Below are 17,943 nucleotides of genomic sequence, written 5' to 3'. Positions count from 1 at the left end.
GTATAAGCTTAGTGTTGTAGTTGTTTTGGGTAGTACATAGAGTTTGTAGTTATTATTGTTATTAATTAGTGTATCTGGATATCTTTAGAATAGAGACTATTCCCCTTGCCATTCCCATCCTTATATTTCTGACACATTTAACTAGAAATCATAGAATAATATAATAAATACTGTAAATTCATTATTAACACAGTCTATTAAAAATCTTAGAATAAATACTATAAATTCATCACTGTTATAAATACATATATTTTATTTGCTAAAATGGTCCACCTGGTTCTGTCTTTCCCCCCTTGGGTATGCATCATCAGACCTGTGATTCTCGCGACAATGCACAGTGAGAGTCAGTCTCTGGCCCAAAGATCTTACAGGCTACATCTACACTACATGCTTCTTGCACAAAGAAACCTTTTGCACGAGAGTTTTTGTGCAAAAACTTCTTGAGCAAGAGCACGTCCACATCTTAAAGCACATTGCAAAAGTGATGTGGTTTTGTACAAGAGAGCATCCACACTGAATGGAAGCTCTTGCACAAAAATGCTCTGATGGCCATTCACAGTTGGGGTTCACAGAATGGCCATCAGGGCAACTGTGCTTTTTCCCTCTGGAGAATCCACACTTGCCTTTTTGCGCAATAGCTATAGTGCAAAAAGGAGTTAAGCCTAGAAAAAGGAGGTTTACCTACCCCGGCAAAAGCCCTCCCTTCTGCCATTTAACTGTTGATTTACTTGCACAAAAGCACATTTGAGGTGTGGATGCTTCACGGGTTTTTGCGCAAAACGGGTTTTTGCACAAAAATCTTGCAGTGTAGATGTAGCCACAATGTAAAAGACAACATATTATCCACATTTTACAGACAGGGAATTGAGTCATAGTGGAATAACTGCACAAGGACACAGAAGAAGCCTGTAGCAGAACCTGGGATGGGAGCCCTAAACCTGACTTGTAATCCAGTGGTTGAATCAGGTTTTCCTTCATCCATTTACTCACTGACGTTCTGGAAGAAATTCCCATGGGAGCTTTTTTCAAAAATTCTAGCACCACCAAACTGAAACTAAGACTGAGAGGAATTCCTTGCTTCTGAAGGACTCAGCCCCTCTCTGGACATAGATAGTCAAGTCATCCCTCTGCAAGATAACTTACCAATGGGATAAAATTAATGAAGAACAACATTTTTGCCTTCAGAATGGACCACACTGCACCAGATGGCCAGGGACCTCTTAATGGCAGCTGGCAGCAGGCATAAGAGGTGCATAAGGGTTACCTGGAAGTAATATTTACATTTTAGTTCACCAAAAGATCATCACGCGATTTTGATGGGGTGTAGTCACAAAAGGCCTTTAGGAATAGTTCCCTGATGTGCTGATTATGCCATTGACACCCACCTCCTTGCTCTCTAGGGCTCTCCTGTCCTGTCCTGTCTTGTCCTGTCCTGCTGGGGCTGGGCCATATTCTTTGGTCAACCCCAGACAAAACACAGAGTTGGGGTTACCACCCCCTAGGGAGAAATGCAGACACTGAACCATTTCAGCTCTGGGAGGATGCAGTTCTAGTGTACAGCACCCAGGAAACCCTCCCCCAAAATGGATCAAACCCCCAAATGAATCTGTCTTTCCCCGAGTAAAAGTTTTACACAAAGAAAGCTCATGAGACTGTTTTGCATCTTTATCAATGAAAGAGAGATATGCACAATGGTTGCCCTACCCTGCAGGTAACAATTGCTTATACTGGGCCTGGTGGTAAACAAAAGTGTTTTTATAAAGTACAAACAGTAGTATTTAAATAGTTGCAAATGAAATCAGACAGATCCAAGTAAATTATTAAATTAAAATGAAAGGAAAATGCATAGCTAGTTCTAATTCACTAAAAAACTTATTGCAAGTAAATTTTTACCCTAGTGAGCTGTTCTTGTTCTAAGGAATAATCTTCAGGACAGAGACAACCTCTTTTGTCTTGGCCTGGGTTCTCAATCTTCTTTGGAGTATGTCACATCAGCCACAGACAAAGAGCTGATAAATTCCACTTGCTTAAATATTCTTTTCCCCATGATGGGAATCTTTTGTTTTACATTCCCCCTTCCATGGAAAAATATCTGGGTCAAAATGGAATCCCAGTACCAGGTGATATCATCACATGTCTTACTAGTCCGATCACAAGGCTGTTTACAAGTCATTAAGTTGATCACCAAGTTGTTAAGACATGGGGGGAGAGGTAGCACCAGTAATAGCTCTCATTAGCACATTTAAAACTATAAACAGTCTCATATTTCATATTTCGATCTTTACATACAAGAATAATACATGCACCAAAATAGGATATATAGATCCAGCAGATTATAACATTAAAATTGATAAGGTACATGAAGTATTTTGCCCAAGGCATCTCCTAGTTATGCATATTTATATTCCTAAGCCAATTTTCATAAAGCGGGGAGGATCGTCACAGTAATGTCTATAATAAACATCATTACAAAACACATGCACCAATTTTGTGTAAGGACTTATATATATATATATACACTGACAATTTTTCCAGAAGAGATTCCAGAAGACTGGAAAAGGACAAATATAGTTCCAATCTATAAAAAGGGAAATTAGAACAACCCAGGAAACTACAAACCAATCAGTTTAACTTCTGTGCCAGCAAAGATAATGGAGCAGGTAATTAAGGAATTCGTCTGCAAACATCTGGAAGATAAAAAAGTGATAGGTAACAGCCAGCAGGGATTTGCAAATAATAAATTATATCAAACCAATCTGATAGAGTTTTTTGATAGCATATCAAACCTTATGGATAAGGGAGAAGCGGTGGATGTGGTATACCTAAACTTTAGTAAGGCATTTGATACAGTCTCGCATGACCTTTTTATCAATAAACTAAGCAAATACAATTTCGATGGGGCTACTATAAGGTGGGTGCATAACTGGCAGAGTAACCATTCTCAGAGAGTAGTTATTAATGGTTCACAGTCATGCTAGAAGGGCACAATAAGTGGGATTCCGCAGGGGTCTGTTTTGGGACTGTTCAATAGGGACATGAAGTGAGCTTGAAATGCTGTCCCCTATGCCTTTTGACCTCTCCAATAGTCAAAGTACTGGAGCTGGAAACAGGGCAGATAGGCAGCTAGAGATGAGCAGTTGGAGCCTTTTGATAGGCAGAGGGAGGTGTCAAATGAAGATAGCAACAGATGATGGGTCATGCTTGCTTTTCCTACACACAATACCAGCCTGACACAGTACTCACGGCTAATATGACACCTAGCACATTATGTATCTTGCTACCACAGGCTCCTACACGAAAGGGATCAATCAAGGGCATTTTTTTTCTTAGAAAAGTTTTAAGTTTCTCTTTGAGGGAAGCCGCGTTCCTTGGAAATGGTATTAGAGTACATCGTCTTCCTGAAGGCTGCTGCACCGTGATGCTGCAAATCACTAGCCACATGCCTCCAAGCTCCAAAACCAGAAGAAAAAAGCGTGACCTTCCCTAAAATAGTCGATTTACACATTAGCACTGACCCGATTAAGTGGCTATTAAGTGAAATAGAGTCATACATAGGTTAGCAGGTCAGCCCAAACAAGTGTAAATAGATTTCAAGTGACAGAAAAGGGCACTCTGTGAGAGAACCATATCCAGATAGGCAATGCTCCTTAGCATCCCACCCCTCCCAGGACTGAAGAGGTGTTCCCTTATCTATAGAATTTTAGAAATGTAGGGTTGGGAGGGACCCCTAGAGACCATCACATTCAGCCCTCTGCGCTGAGGCAGGGCAAGGTAAACCTGCCCATCCCTGACGGGTGTATGTATATCTAACCTCCAATGATGGGGATTCTGTGGCTTCCTTTCAATGCCTATTCTAGAGCTTAATAATCATTATAGTTAGTTTTTTCCTAATATCTAACCCAAATCTCCATTGTTACAGATTTAGCCCATTACTTTGTATCCTGTTTTCAATGGATCTGGAAAACACTCGATCTCCATCTTCTTTATAACAGTCCTTAACATATTTAAAGATTATTACCAGGATCTCTCTTCATCTTCTTTTCTCAAGCCTAAACACATCTTTTTTTTTTTAACTTTTCCTCATTGGTCAGGTTTTCATTTTTTTTAACCCTCCTCTGCACTTTCTCTAAGGAAGTTAAGTGGTTTGGCTAAGGGCAGTTAAAAGTGAAATAAGAAACATATGGGGGACTTAAGTTTACACCCATCCAAACATGACTTTTAGTCTGCGCAGAGACTAATATGCAGAGCTTAATCCTCTGGTTTAAGAATTGCTCCTCTGTGTAGGATATGTCACAAGGAGGGCTTTTCCAGGCTCAATATTGGCACTCCTTCACTTGGAGTTGCCAACATTTTATTCTCACAGTATTTTAAGACATCAGCTTCTAGAGTCAGGTGCTTATGTGACACTCTCAGCTTTCATATTTGCAGAGAACAGCTTGAAAATATGCCACAGTGTACCCTAAAGGCTCAGAGACCAGAAGGCACAAAAAGGAGAAACCAAAATGTACTTTTTGTTTACAAATTCATGATTTTTGAGGACTGACTCATGATTTTTTAATTCCTAGGGAGTCACAGTTTTGCCATTCCAAAATAAAACTCCTTCCCATTGGGGGTATACGCATAGCCTCCAAATAAGCAATGCTCTTCTTACTCTGAGCTTCAGATTCATGGGCTAAATAAAATCACCTTATTCTTCACTCCTTATCTGCTGCTTCTTCTTGCTTGGATATCCAGCAGCTCAACCTGCTTGCCTGATGATTTCCCGATGTCTTGCTCTCTAGGACACTTCATTCTCTCCTGCCTGCCCCTGACAACAAGAACAGTAGAGAAAGTTGTTTTTAAGCAGGATTCTTCTTCAGTACCCCCAGTACATAGGCACCTTCTGAGACCCTGACAGATAGCATGGCCCATCACTATGCTGTAGGGATACGGCTCAAGTACAGAAACACCTGATCCTCTTGTGAATGAGTTTGTATCAAATGCTTGGTAAGGACTGAACAAGCTTTGGGATCCTCACTGGTAAACACCACTTATTGATCATATTGACCACTTCTTGTTTTGTACAAAGAGACAGGGGAAACTATGTTGACACTGACCTTACCTTTGTTCACTAGGGCATGAAAACAAAAATCTTCTATGGGAATAAAAATGAAAGTCGTTTCTCTGGATGCTTGTAAAGCTTTCAAAAAGATAATCCCAATTCTCATCCAAAGATAATAGAGAAAACATCAATATGGAATGGGGGAGGATCAGAATAGAGCTTTGGGTCAATTAATAACCAGATCATTACTGCTTATCCCTTCCTATTCACTCTAGACTTCACCACATGGTTTCATTTTAAATGTTTTCAATGAGTGTATGCAAAAGGCTAGTTAATTTGCTCATGAATCATATTAGATATGGGGTAGAATTAATGGTAAAAAAGAATTACTCATGTTCTGCCCATTTAAAATCAGACTGTTCTATGGAAGAATAACACCACCATCTCTGAGAATTAGCATGCGGAAGTGTAGGCCATTAAGGCAATCATAAATGGCCATAAGCTCTTTGGGGGCGGCCAATGCTCATTGGAGGTGATAAGATGTGCTGTTTGAACTGGAATTGCACCCATTAGGGCACTAGTATGAATACAAATGTGAGTGAGGACTGAAAGTGCTACAGAACTGCAAATGAAGAAAAAACAAAATGATTGAGGCTATGTCTACACTATAGCTTATGTCGACATAATGTATGTCAGAGGTGTGAATAAATCACTGGCCTGAGCAACATAAATTACAATTACCTAAGTGCCTGTAGCTACTACTGCTTCTGGGGGCTGGAGTAATTATGCCAATGGGAGAGCTCTCTCCGGTCACCCTCAAACTACACTAGAGAGCTTATGGTGGCACTGCTGCATTAGGAGAACAAAAGCAATGTCTCTGGCCTTGTGGGGTAGGTTTACAAGTTAAAATAAAAAAAGAACAAGTTAAAAATTTCTAGAAAAGTTAGATGTCTGCAAGTCACCAGGGCCTGATGAAATGCATCTTAGAATACTCAAGGAGCTGAGAGAGAAGGTATCTGAGCCTTTAGCTATCATCTTTGAAAAATCATGGAGTGAGGAGAGATTCCAGAAGACTGGAAAAGGGCAAATATAGGGCCCATCTATAAAAAGGGAAATAAGAACAACTACAGACCAGTCAATTTAACTTCTGTGCCAGCAAAGACAATGGAGCAGGTAATTAAGGAATTCATCTGCAAACATCTGGAAGAAAATAAGGTGATAGCTAACAGCCAGCATGGATTTGTAAGGAACAAATCATGACAAACCAATCTGATAGCTTTCTTTGATAGGATAACAAGTGTTGTGAATAAGAAAGAATCAGTGGATGTGGTATACCTAGACTTTAGTAAGGCATGTGATGCAGTGTCGCATGACCTTCTTATCAACAAACTAGGCAAATACAACTATGCTGACATTGACCTTACCTTTGTTCACTAGGGCATGAAAATAAAAATCTTCTATGGGAATAAAAATGGGGCTTCTATAAGATGGGTGCATAACTGGCAGAGTAACCATTCTCAGAGAGTAGTTATTAACAGTTCACAGTCATGCTAGAAGGGCATAACAAGTGGGGTTCTGTAGGGGTCTGTTTTGTTCAATATCTTCAATGATTGATATATTGACATAGAGAGTATGATTATTAAGTTTGCAGAGGATACCAAGCTGAGAGAGGTTGCTACTGCTTTAAATTAATGGAGATTGCCTAGCTCCTAGAACTGGAAGGGACCAAAGGTCATCAAGTCCAGTCCTCTGCCTTCACAGCAGGACCAGGTACCATCCCTGACAAATTTTTGCCCCAAATCCCTAAATGTCCTCTGCAAGGATTGAACTCACAACCCTGGGTTCAGCAGGCCAATGCTCAAACCACTGAGCTATCCCTCCCCCTCCCTGCTTTGGAGGATAGGGTCATAATTCAAAATGATCTTGACAAACTGGAGCAATGGTCTGAGGTAAATAGGATGAAGTATATAAGGACAAATGCAAAGTACTCCACTTAGGAAGGAACAGCCCATTTCACACATACATCTGAAGTGATTGTCTAGGACGGAGTACTGCAGAAAAGGATCTAGGGGTAAATGTGGACCAAAAGCTAAATATGAGTCAACAGTGTGACACTGTTACAAAAAAAATAAACGTGATTCTGGGATGTATTAACGGGGTGCTGTGAGCAAGACACGAGAAGTCATTCTTCTGCTGTACTTTGCACTGATTAGGCCTCAGTTGAAGTATTCAGTCCAGTTCTGGGCACTGCATTTCAAGAAAAAGGTGGAGAAATTGGAGATGGTCCAGAGAAGAGCAACAAAAATGATTAAAGGTCTAGAAAACATGAGTTATGAGGCCGGGCTGAAGGAATTGGGCTTGTTTAGTTTGGAAAAGAGAAGTCTGACAGGGGACATGATTGTGGTTTTCAAGTATCTAAAAAGGTGTCACAGGGAGGAGGGGGGGAAATTGTTCTCCTTGGCCTCTGATGATAGACAAGAAGCAATGGGCTGAAACTGCAGCAAGGGAGGTTTAGGTTGGACATTAGGAAAAACTTCCTGTCAGGGTGATTAAACACAAATAAATTGCCTAGGGAGGTTGTGGAATCTCCATCACTGGAGATATTTAAGAGCAGGCTAGACATCTATCAGGTATGATAGGGTATGTCTACACTTGCACACTAGTTCAAACTAGGGATGCAAATACAGGCATTTGAAATAGTCAACGAAGTGGGGATTTAAATATCCCGTGCTTCATTAGCATGATCTCGCCGGCACCTTACTCCAAATGCCAGCTGTTTCGAAAGTGAAAGTGCGCGCCAGGACGTGTTAGTTCGCCTGTATTTGCATCCCTAATTTGAACTAGGGTGCAAGTGTAGACATACCCATATAGACTATGCTATATCCTGCCGTGAGGGCAGGGGAATGGACTTGATGATCTCTCAAGGTCTCTCCCATTTCTAGTATTCTATGATTCTATGAATATGCACATGACACACAACTCTATTTCTCTGTGACATTGGATCCAGGTGTGGCAGCGACCAATGTGAACTGGTGACAGACTGGATGAAAAAGCTGAAGATGAATCCAGATAAGAATCTTGATGTCCTGTGGATCAGGAAGCCATCTGTCCCGGAATATGGTATGTTATCTGTTCTGGACGGGGTCATATTTCCGTTGAAAGAACAGTTATGCAGCTTGGGAGTTCTCCTGGATCCTTTGTTAACATTTGACAACCAGATTTCCTTGGGTGTCCAGGAGTGATTTTGGGTAGCTTTGGCTGACCCCCTGCTGTGATCTTTCCTGAATAAGAATGACTTGGCAATGGTGATTCATGCTCATCACATCCCGATTGGACTACTGCAATGCACTCAATGCCTACATCTAGATTACATCCCTTTTTCGGAAAAGGGATGCAAATTAGACGTATCGCAATTGCTAATGAAGCGGGGATTTAAATCTCCCCCGCTTCATTAGCATAAAAATGGCTGCTGCTTTTTTTCGGCACGGAGTTTTGCCGGAAAAAAGCGCCAGTCTAGATGCGGGTCTTTTGGAAAATAAAGCCTTTTCCGAAAGATCCCTTATCCCTCTTAAAATAAGGGATAAGGGATCTTTCGGTAAAGGCTTTATTTTCTGAAAGATCCGCGTCTAGACTGGCGCTGTTTTCCTGGCAAAGCTCCGACCCGGGAAAAAGCGGCAGCCATTTTTATGCTAATGAAGCAGGGGAGATTTAAATCCCTGCTTCATTTGCAATTGCGATATGTCTAATTTGCATCTCTTTTACGAAAAATGGATGCAGTCTAGACACAGCCATATTGTTCACTTGCACCCAGCTTACCAAGTGATCCAAATCAATCTTTGTCAGTGACCTGTTTTCTTCCTTATTTACCACTCCCTCAATTTTTGCATCATCTACAAACTTTCTCAGTGATGATTATATGTTTTCTTCCAAATCAATAATGAAAATGTTAAATGATGTAGGATCAAGTATCACTAGAAACATAACTGTTCAATGATGATTCCCTTATCTCTTATTTTAAGAGGGATAAGGGATCTTTAGGAAAAGGCTTTATTTTCTGAAAGATCTGCGTCTAGACTGGCGCTTTTTTCCAGCAAAGCTCCGAGCTGGAAAAAAGCGGCAGCCATTTTTATGCTAATGAAGCGAGGGAGATTTAAATCCCCACTTCATTTGCAAGTGCGATATGTCTAATTTGCATCCCTTTTACGGAAAAGGGATGCAGTCTAGACACAGCCTATGTGTTTTAATATGGACAAATGTAGATGTATACACCTAAGAACAAAGAACATAAGCCAGGTTTATATGATGTGGGATTCTATCCTGGGTAGTGGTAAATTTTTAAAAAAAGATTTGGGTGTTGTGGTCGATAATTGGCTGATCATGAGTCCCCGGTATGTTGCCATGACCATAAGGACTAATACAATTCTTTCATACGTGAACCAGGGAATCCTGAATAGAAGTGGAGAGGTTTTTTTACATCTGTATTTTGCAATAGCGCAACTATATCCACTTTTGCTGTCCAGTAATCAAGAAACATGCTGATAAACTGAAGAGAGCTCAGAGAAGAGCCATAAGAATGATTAAAGGGTTATAAAACATGCTTTCCAGTGATACATTGAAGGTGCTCAATCTATTTAGCTTAAAGAGAAGGTTCATGGGTGATTTTACTGCAGTCAATAAATACCTGCATGGGGAACAAATATTAAATAATGGACTCTTCAGTCTTGCAGAAAAAGAAATAACACGATCCAATAGCTGGAAGTTGAAGCTAGACAAATTTAGACTGGAAAGGTCATACATTTTTTAACAGCGAGAGCAATTACACTTTGGAACAACTTAACAAGGGGCACAGTGGATTCTCCATCACTGACAATTTATGATCTAAAAATATTTTGTGGAAGTTCTGTGGTCTGTCTGATACAGGAGCTAAGGCTAGATTATCCCTCCGGTGTCTGTAGTACTGAACAGGCACAGCTGCAGGGCTTTATTTCTGACAAAGGATCTCTTCTGACTTTGGAATCTAGGAATCTATGACCACTAATGACACAAGAGCTGACAGTGGCAAAACGTATTTAATCTGTGCCCATGAGAGCCAGAAACGTAGGTTTCCAAAGGCCCTAGTGAGTGTAGCTCTTCCCTGTGTGTCTTTTACTGTGGGATGTTCAATATCTAAAACAAGAGGGCCCTAACCCTACCTCCCAGGTGAGGGGGGATGGGTGTACTCTAAATGCTAGACTACAGGCTTTTGTCGACAGAAGTTTTGTTGACAGATACTGTCGACAAAGCTTCTGTCGACAAAGAGCGTCTAGACTACATTCAGTTCTGTCGACAAAGCAAGCTGCTTTGTCGACATGGCAGTGTAGACGCAAAGGACAGTTTAGATGCAATAATGCCTTCTGTCGACAGAACTCGGTCGACAAAAGGCATTATTCCTCGTAAAATGAGGTTTACCAGCGTCGACAAAACTGCTGAGTTCTGTCGACGTTATGTCAACAGAACTCAGCGGTAGTGTAGACGCAGGTTTAGTTTTGTCGACAAAAGTCCACTTTTGTTGACAAAACTCTGTAGTCTAGACACACCCATTATGTTCGCCAATTGCCAGATGTCCTGCCACATGATAATCCTGAGCACCCTCTTGCCTAAGTCAGCAGACAGTATCCAGCTGATACATTAACACTATACCTGTGACTGTGAGACATGGGCCTCATCTTATCATTGTCTATAAAACATCATACACATTTCATAGCACTGTATTAATAACGATACCAGTCACCCAGACGACAGGAACCCTGTCATCAAAATAAAGGAAGGAGGGAAAGGGCCAAGTAATAAATCCCATGATAACATACAGAGGTACCGGCCCTTGCCTTTAAATATCTGGGCTCCCATGCAAGGGCACTGGAATAATTTGTATTGTTTGGGTACTGAGAACTTGAGAGCTGTTAAACCAATTGGAAACCCTGTATATAATGGAAACCATTTCAAGACCGGGGATGCTGCACATGCATGCATGCACACACACATACATGGACACACACACCCTGAGTTCAGCACCTAAGCTCCCATGGCTGTCTAGAACAGGCAGGAGACTTTCAATGGACATCTCATTCCCCCCCTTGTCTATCACAGTGCTTCTTGTTCTGAGAATTGCAAAAACCAAACCCAATACACAGAGGTACCCCGTTACCTCAATAGTCTGTATGCCTGCAGGTGCACAGCAACCCACCTTACAATGAGTGTTTCCTTTAAAGACACACTGACCACCTTCTGCTGGCACATCTTCAGCAATTAATGTTCCCTATTGATTAACTCTCACTTACAACTAATGTGTGTATTGGCAGCTTCCACATTATGACCCTGGAAATGCTTTACAGGTGCCCTCTCTGACATAACATGTTCACTCTCTGGGGACCAGTCCAACTCCTTTTGGCTTCGGTGAGCATGTTTCTAGTGACTTAAGTGGCGAGGGATTGGGCGGGACTTTAGTTATCATCACACCATGAACAGAATGCTTTCACCCCCTCTTCTCTGGAGTCTTCTCCATAGCAGACTTTTCCCCTAGTTTTTCTCATCAGTGCTATCATTAGACCTCTTGGCACTAGCATTTTAACCACTTGTTGTCCAGTCCTCTGACCAGGGTTAGATTGCACAATATTCAAAACATACCCATGAGAGCCCTAGATGTGCACAGCACCTTGCTTCCTGGGATAGTAATTTTCTGCAGTATTATACTGAGTGCAAATTGCTACCCTTCCCACTTCATGCTGACTCAATTCTGCTCTGTTCATTCCTCTCACTGTTCTCATTCACCAGCGCTGGATGGGGGATAAACACAGTGTGGGTGCCCTGACCCTTGCATGTCCAAAGCAAGGTTTAGATAGACTAAGCAGGAAGGCATGGGGGTTTGCCCCCCCTAATACTCCTGTGGGGATGTAGCATGCAACCTGAGTCAAAATCCAGCTGTGCTTAAAAAATATGTTACAACAGGGCGATTGCTCCCAAATGCCTGCCCCCATAAAGCTCCTCCGAATACTGCTTCCAAACAAGGATTGTAACACTCCAGGGGATGCAGTGGAGTAACCCCACTACCCAGCATCCAAGAGCACTGTCCCAGACAGCCTCAGCAGAGAAAGAGAAGCAATGGACTGATGGGGGACTTAGAATGAGCTTCCTTCTCCCCATTAGACATAGCCCCCCACGGTCAGGTCTGAGGTAACATTGGCAGAGTGAGAAGGGAAATCTTTCCTACCTGCTACCCATGCTGGACTGACCAGCTTGGAAGATAAAAGGTTTCAGCACAAAGAGCTGCCGCCTTTCATGAGCATTAAATTAATACAGGATGCTGGGTTTGTTTTGGTTCCTAGGCATGAACATTGCATCATCCATCCGCTCTGCCTACTGGCTGATAAGAACGGAACCCACAGGCTGAGCTGGGCAGAAAGGACGAGATGCAAAGCACTCAGAAACTGGTACATTTAATTTCAAGTCTCCCAGCCCCTCCAGTTACTCTTCATTTTCCAGTTGGTGTATAATTAACTCTGAATAACACATCCTGAAAATGTATAATCAAATTCTATTGCTCTAGAAGTCTCAGGCAGTGTGAGCAGAGAGCTGCTACGACAGCATAGTTGTCTAGATGACCTGAATTTTATGATGATCTCTGTGCTGTGAATAGCTCACTTGAGTTAATTCATAGGAAGCACTGCTCATCACCAGACAGATAGTGAGAATCCTGCTTGCTCAGTTAGGGCTAGATTTTGGCTCATATTTACATGGCTACAAAGGGGCATAAAAGGAAATAACCCCCCTTTCCCTTATACCTACCCTCAAATACCTATAAACTGCCCTATTAGGCTTTGGAAATGAACATGAGTGGGAGGCAGTAGGGGTTGCATGTCTGGAACTCCTGCCACCAATGGCCAGGAAAGGTAAGGAATAAGGAGAAGCTTCACTCCATGCCTCACACAACCAGACACCCAGCAGACCTTGGCCACTGCAAAGCACTGCCAAAATTAACTTTCCCTTAGAGCAAGGAGGAAATCAAGGAAGGAACTGTCTCTCAAAGTCTTCCTTACCTCGCTCCCTGAGTAATGCACCGACACTACACTCGTAGCTGGGGCCACTGAGGTGAAGTTCAGTACGGTCTTTACTTCTGTCTGATGTAATAAAATAGAAACACATCTTGGATTAAACACATCACCCTCCACAAATACATCGCTTTCCTTCTGTACCCCTAGTGCCTACCATGGTTCAATAGACAGCATTGGAAATAATGCTGAAAACATGCCACCATTTGCAAGGCATTCCGTCATACTTGTGAGGTAATTAGATAACCACTGTTAACAAATCCTTGTGTTTAATAAGTATGTTAATTGATATCGACTAACTTGCCACAGGTACTTTATCAGCACCAATTAGATGCCTAAAATCAATTGGAAAAAATTAGGAGTCGTGTGGTTTTTTGTGTTTAGATTAGATTTAGGAGTTAGGATCCAAGAGATATCGGTTGCTAATCCAAGCTAAATCCTTGCCGTACTCAAGTTCCTTACACCTCTTATCAAACCAGAAAAAGCAGAAATTGCCCTGGGAACTGGATGCTACCTCTAAGTGGGAGTCCTTGGGGCAAGCACAGTGATTAGGAGTCAGAAATTGGTTCTTCCTAAATCCTTTCCTTATATATAAATATTAAAAATGGAGAGCTCGGAAGAGAAAATAGAACTATGTCTATAAACTCTTCGTAGACAGAGAATATTTCTGAAAGACAGAGCATGAAAATAGCAAATACTTTTAAAATAGGGGACCAGGTTCTCCTCTGTGATCCAACTTTTTAGAGAGTAACTCATTAAAATGTTTGTGCAGAACTTTGAAAATGTGAAGATGCAATTTAAAGGAGTGCAAATTTGGTGTGTAGCTCAGCAGCCTCAAATATGGCTGGATTACGTAGAAGCCTTTGATTTCCATCAAAATCTATTTTTCACTACTAACTGAAATTCCAAAGGCGGGAATTCAGAGCCACAAAAAAGTCATTGGAAACCATTGATGATTCTGCCAGTTTTTGCCAGTTCATAATAGGTCCTCTTATCCGTCTCTTTCTTGCCAGAAGTGTTGATAGGCATTGAGCAAAGGAAAAACACTTCTAGGGGCAGATTAGCACCTAACATTTGAAATACTATGGTAGTTGTTTAGAGAATGCTGAAAGCCATCAATGGCTTAGAATTGAATATAAGATTGCATCTTAGCAGGAAGGCTGTAGCTGATACACTGTAAAGACAGACTCGCTTTGGCTTCTGGAGAGTCTAATCTTTTTCACCAGAGGCCTACTCCTGCTGTCCATACTTTATCCTGAAAACAGACACTCATTGGGCCAGATCAAAACTGGTCCAAACACAATTAGGCAGGGGTAAAAGAGGAAGTAAGATCTCTCCTCCCTCACTATGCCTGGTCTTGGAGGCCAGATACAGGAGAGAGATCAACAACGTAGGTCTGCTGTTCCCCATAGAACAGGTGCAGGAAATGAGGCAAAGTTGGAGAGAAAATTTGCATTGGCCATGCCCAATGCCTTAGCCATGCCCAATGCTTTAACCACCAAGACTGAGTTGGTGCAGGATGGTAATAATTTGCTGCTGGCGTGGGCTAACAGTAAATTGCTGCCTTCCTTAAGCCAAAGTGAAGCAGAGAAAGAATCCCTGAGCCACATTTCTTTCCCTGGGATGCTCCCAGGCCAGTCCAGCACATGCTGCTGCTTGGTGGAAGCTGTGTTGTGGTCTATGATTAGACATATTTTAATGTTATGATTCTGCAAATGAAAAACATTGTATAAAAAAAACCAGTAGAAAATTCAGACAATAAAAATTGGCTATTAAGCTGTGGAATGAAAATGTTTTCAACGTTTGATAAGATTTCAGAGCTGGAGTTTTTTCTCCACCCTTCCCCCCCCCATTTTATTTGATTTTTGAAGTTTGCTGGTAAGAGAGCAATGAGCTAGTCACATTTCCCCCAAAATTTAGTTTTTGTACAAATAAAAAACCTAAGATCAACGGAAATGTGTCAATTACTTAAAAAAAAAAATCCCAATTAAAGGGGTTTTTTCTAAAGAAGAAAATATTTTCCTTAGCATTTGCAACTCAGATATCGCTGTTTTGGCTTTCTATATGAGAACCTGGAAGTGAAACTGACTAGAAACAAAGGTGAAACTGAATAGGTTGTTTGTATTTTGCTCATCTGAAACACAGAAAAAACAGCATATTTAGTGCAACGTAAATTTTTAAAAAAACAAGGACTTCTTTGCATGTTAATAATCAAAGGGGTTTTTACCAATACGAGAAAAATAATATTTTAATATCAGATTTTTAACATGAGCTTGTCCCCTTAGATAACGCATTGTGCTTTTGATGCCTTTGTTTCAGCAATCAGGCAAGTTGCCACTGATACATTTCTGGTCTGGCTTATTGGAATGGGTTTCAAACTGCATGAATTTGGAATAGATAATAATAGGAAATTGTGTCTTATTATGGCTCACTTTGTCCGGATTATTCCGATATAGCTGAGGTCTGGTAAACATGATGCCGGGGGATAGAAATAACTTAGTTAGCCAGTGAAGACGAACTCTCGTGTCCTTCCTTGCCAACAGTCGCTAGGTACCACTCTTCCTCGGTAAAGGGAGCCTCAGTAGAGAGCGATGCTAAAGGCAAAGGGTGCATTGCCTGACACCAAACAGGCATGGATACTGCACAAAACACCATTCCCCCTTATAGCAGCGATTATACCACCAATCGAAATGACAAGGGGAGGGGTCCGAGGCAAAGACAAAAAGGGGGCTGACAATGAGGACACAGAATTGAACACCTGGTCAGTGAAGCAATGTCATCACTCCATTTTAAGTAGCAAAGGTGTGGTCTATCCATACTAGCCATCCTGTTTCTCTGAAGCACTTCTGCATGCCCACCCTAGTCCATGGCTGCTCCACTGCACTCCAGTACCTATCATCACACATGTCCTCACGGTTTCCCAAAGTGATAGCTTGTGCAGGGCTGGATTAAGGGGGGGGGGGAGCTAGCCGGGCAGCTGCCTGGGGGGCCAACCTATGGAGGACACCTGATGGCATCTGTAAGGGGCACCGTGAGCCCCTTATATCAGGCGCCACGTGCCTGGGGCAGGGGCCGAGCGGTGCCCCTTAGAGCTGCCATCAGGCGTCACACGCCCGGGGCTAGGGGCTGCGCGGTGCCTGATGGCAGCTCTAAGGGGTGCAGTGTGTTGGGAGGCGGGGCCATGCATGCGCTGTGCGCCCGGGGGCAGAGCTGCGCATGCGTCGTGTGCCTGCTGCCCGGGCGCAGGAATGGCTCAAGCCGGCCCTGAGCTTGTGGAGATGTTTGGAAAGCGTACTGGGAGCCCAAAAGGATTGGGGGTGGAAAATGGTCAAACACCTTGGGAACAGCCATTACCAGTGTGAATGGTCAGAGCTTGGCCCATTTACATAGCCTGACAAATTTCTGCTGAAATTCCTGAAAAAAAATCACGAAGCAGCGGGGAATAAGTATACCAGTTGTGCTTGTGGAGAACCAGAAACTGGCATCTGCAATTAAAGGGATTTATGGTGCAAGTTTTATGCTCCCTTTCCTCCTCTTCTCCCCTTCCCTGCTTCTCCCCACCATCCCTGGAGTAATGAACTCCATTGCATTGCACTGTGACATTCACCAGGTGGAGCCATGCTTCTGGATCTAGAACAGTGTTTCTCAACCAGTGGCACGAGTAAGGGGTACTCAAGAGAAGTCTGGGGGGGTATGTCAACACAACTGAAATTTGGAGAAAACTGAATTTTTGTTTTGAGTTTTACAGCGCTTTATTATTTTTGTACTTTTTACACCCAAAAATTTCATCGTCCATCCGGCTATAATTAAGTTGTTTAAAGAAATGTGTTGCAATGGTAGAAAAAAAATTTGGGTGTCTGAAAACTGTAGGTATTGGGGGTACATATAATTTTTTATAGGGGGTACTTTATAAAAAAGGGTTGAGAAACACTGATCTAGAACACCGTAAAGGTGGTCTCAACCCCAAGACTGTTAGCAAAGTATCAAGGGGGAGGGAGGGGGAGCAAAAGGTTCATTTAAAAGCAATTTCGGAATGTGGTCAGGATCATGATTCAATGCATTTCCGTTAGAAGCCAATATAGAGGCATGGATCTTCAAAGCGTATCCCTCAAGCATGAGCATTTACAGTAGTTTAAGCAGGTCCTGACAAGGGAATGTTGCATGGCAGGATCTCTGAGGTAGCTAGGCCTAGACTATTTAGAGCTTTGTAGATAGTAACCTGTATCGTGATTACCTTCTGGAATTGGCAGCGATGTAGGGTGTGCAAAAGGAGTGTAGTATAGTCTTGTTGGTGCATCTTCTCAGAAGACAGTAGTGTCCTATTCCAGTATTTCTGAATGATCTTCACAGTGATCTGCAGAGTTCTTCCTGGTATTCCAACGCATGACATATTTTTATATCCAGGCAGTGCAGAGATTGGAGAGTTGGGAGAGGAGGTGAGCCCATTAGAGGATCTCCGTCTTAGAAAGTGTTCTGCAGAATGAAAAGTTTGGACAGTCCCTGGTCTTGCTGAGAAAGAAAAAAAACAGCACACACGACCAGAGTAAAGTTTGCATGTGAGATCTGCATAGGATAGTAAAGTGCACAGTCTTTTAGCCATCTGATGATGAAAGGAGGCATTTGCAGCCATCTGACAATCACTGAAATAAGCCCTTCAAATTGCAAACCACTCTGACCATAGGTGGGACGGGTGCCCCCCAGGTGAAGGAGCCGTCATAAAATTAATCAATTCCTCAAATTGGCTTTCCTCTGCCAAGCAGCATAACCTCTGTCTTACTGGGACTGAACTCTAGCCAGCTGGCTTTCATCCAGCCCTAT

At 42.2% G+C, this 17,943-nt stretch overlaps 1 long non-coding RNA gene across 1 annotated transcript; it reads right to left on the bottom strand.

Annotated features, from left to right (window-relative positions):
- Positions 1-278: 278 nt before the first annotated feature.
- Positions 279-17,740, bottom strand: LOC149523994 (uncharacterized). The gene is made up of 4 exons (XR_016350216.1): positions 17,360-17,740; positions 13,114-13,194; positions 4,687-4,807; positions 279-2,687 (listed from the first exon to the last, which is right to left on the bottom strand). It is a non-coding gene; the product is annotated as an uncharacterized LOC149523994 (long non-coding RNA).
- Positions 17,741-17,943: the final 203 nt, after the last annotated feature.

The sequence above is a fragment of the Pelodiscus sinensis genome, chromosome 8, assembly GCF_052426305.1.
Source record: "Pelodiscus sinensis isolate ZL-2025 chromosome 8, ASM5242630v1, whole genome shotgun sequence".
NCBI classification, from domain to species: domain Eukaryota; kingdom Metazoa; phylum Chordata; order Testudines; family Trionychidae; genus Pelodiscus; species Pelodiscus sinensis.
This window is presented reverse-complemented; position numbering and strand designations above follow the sequence as displayed.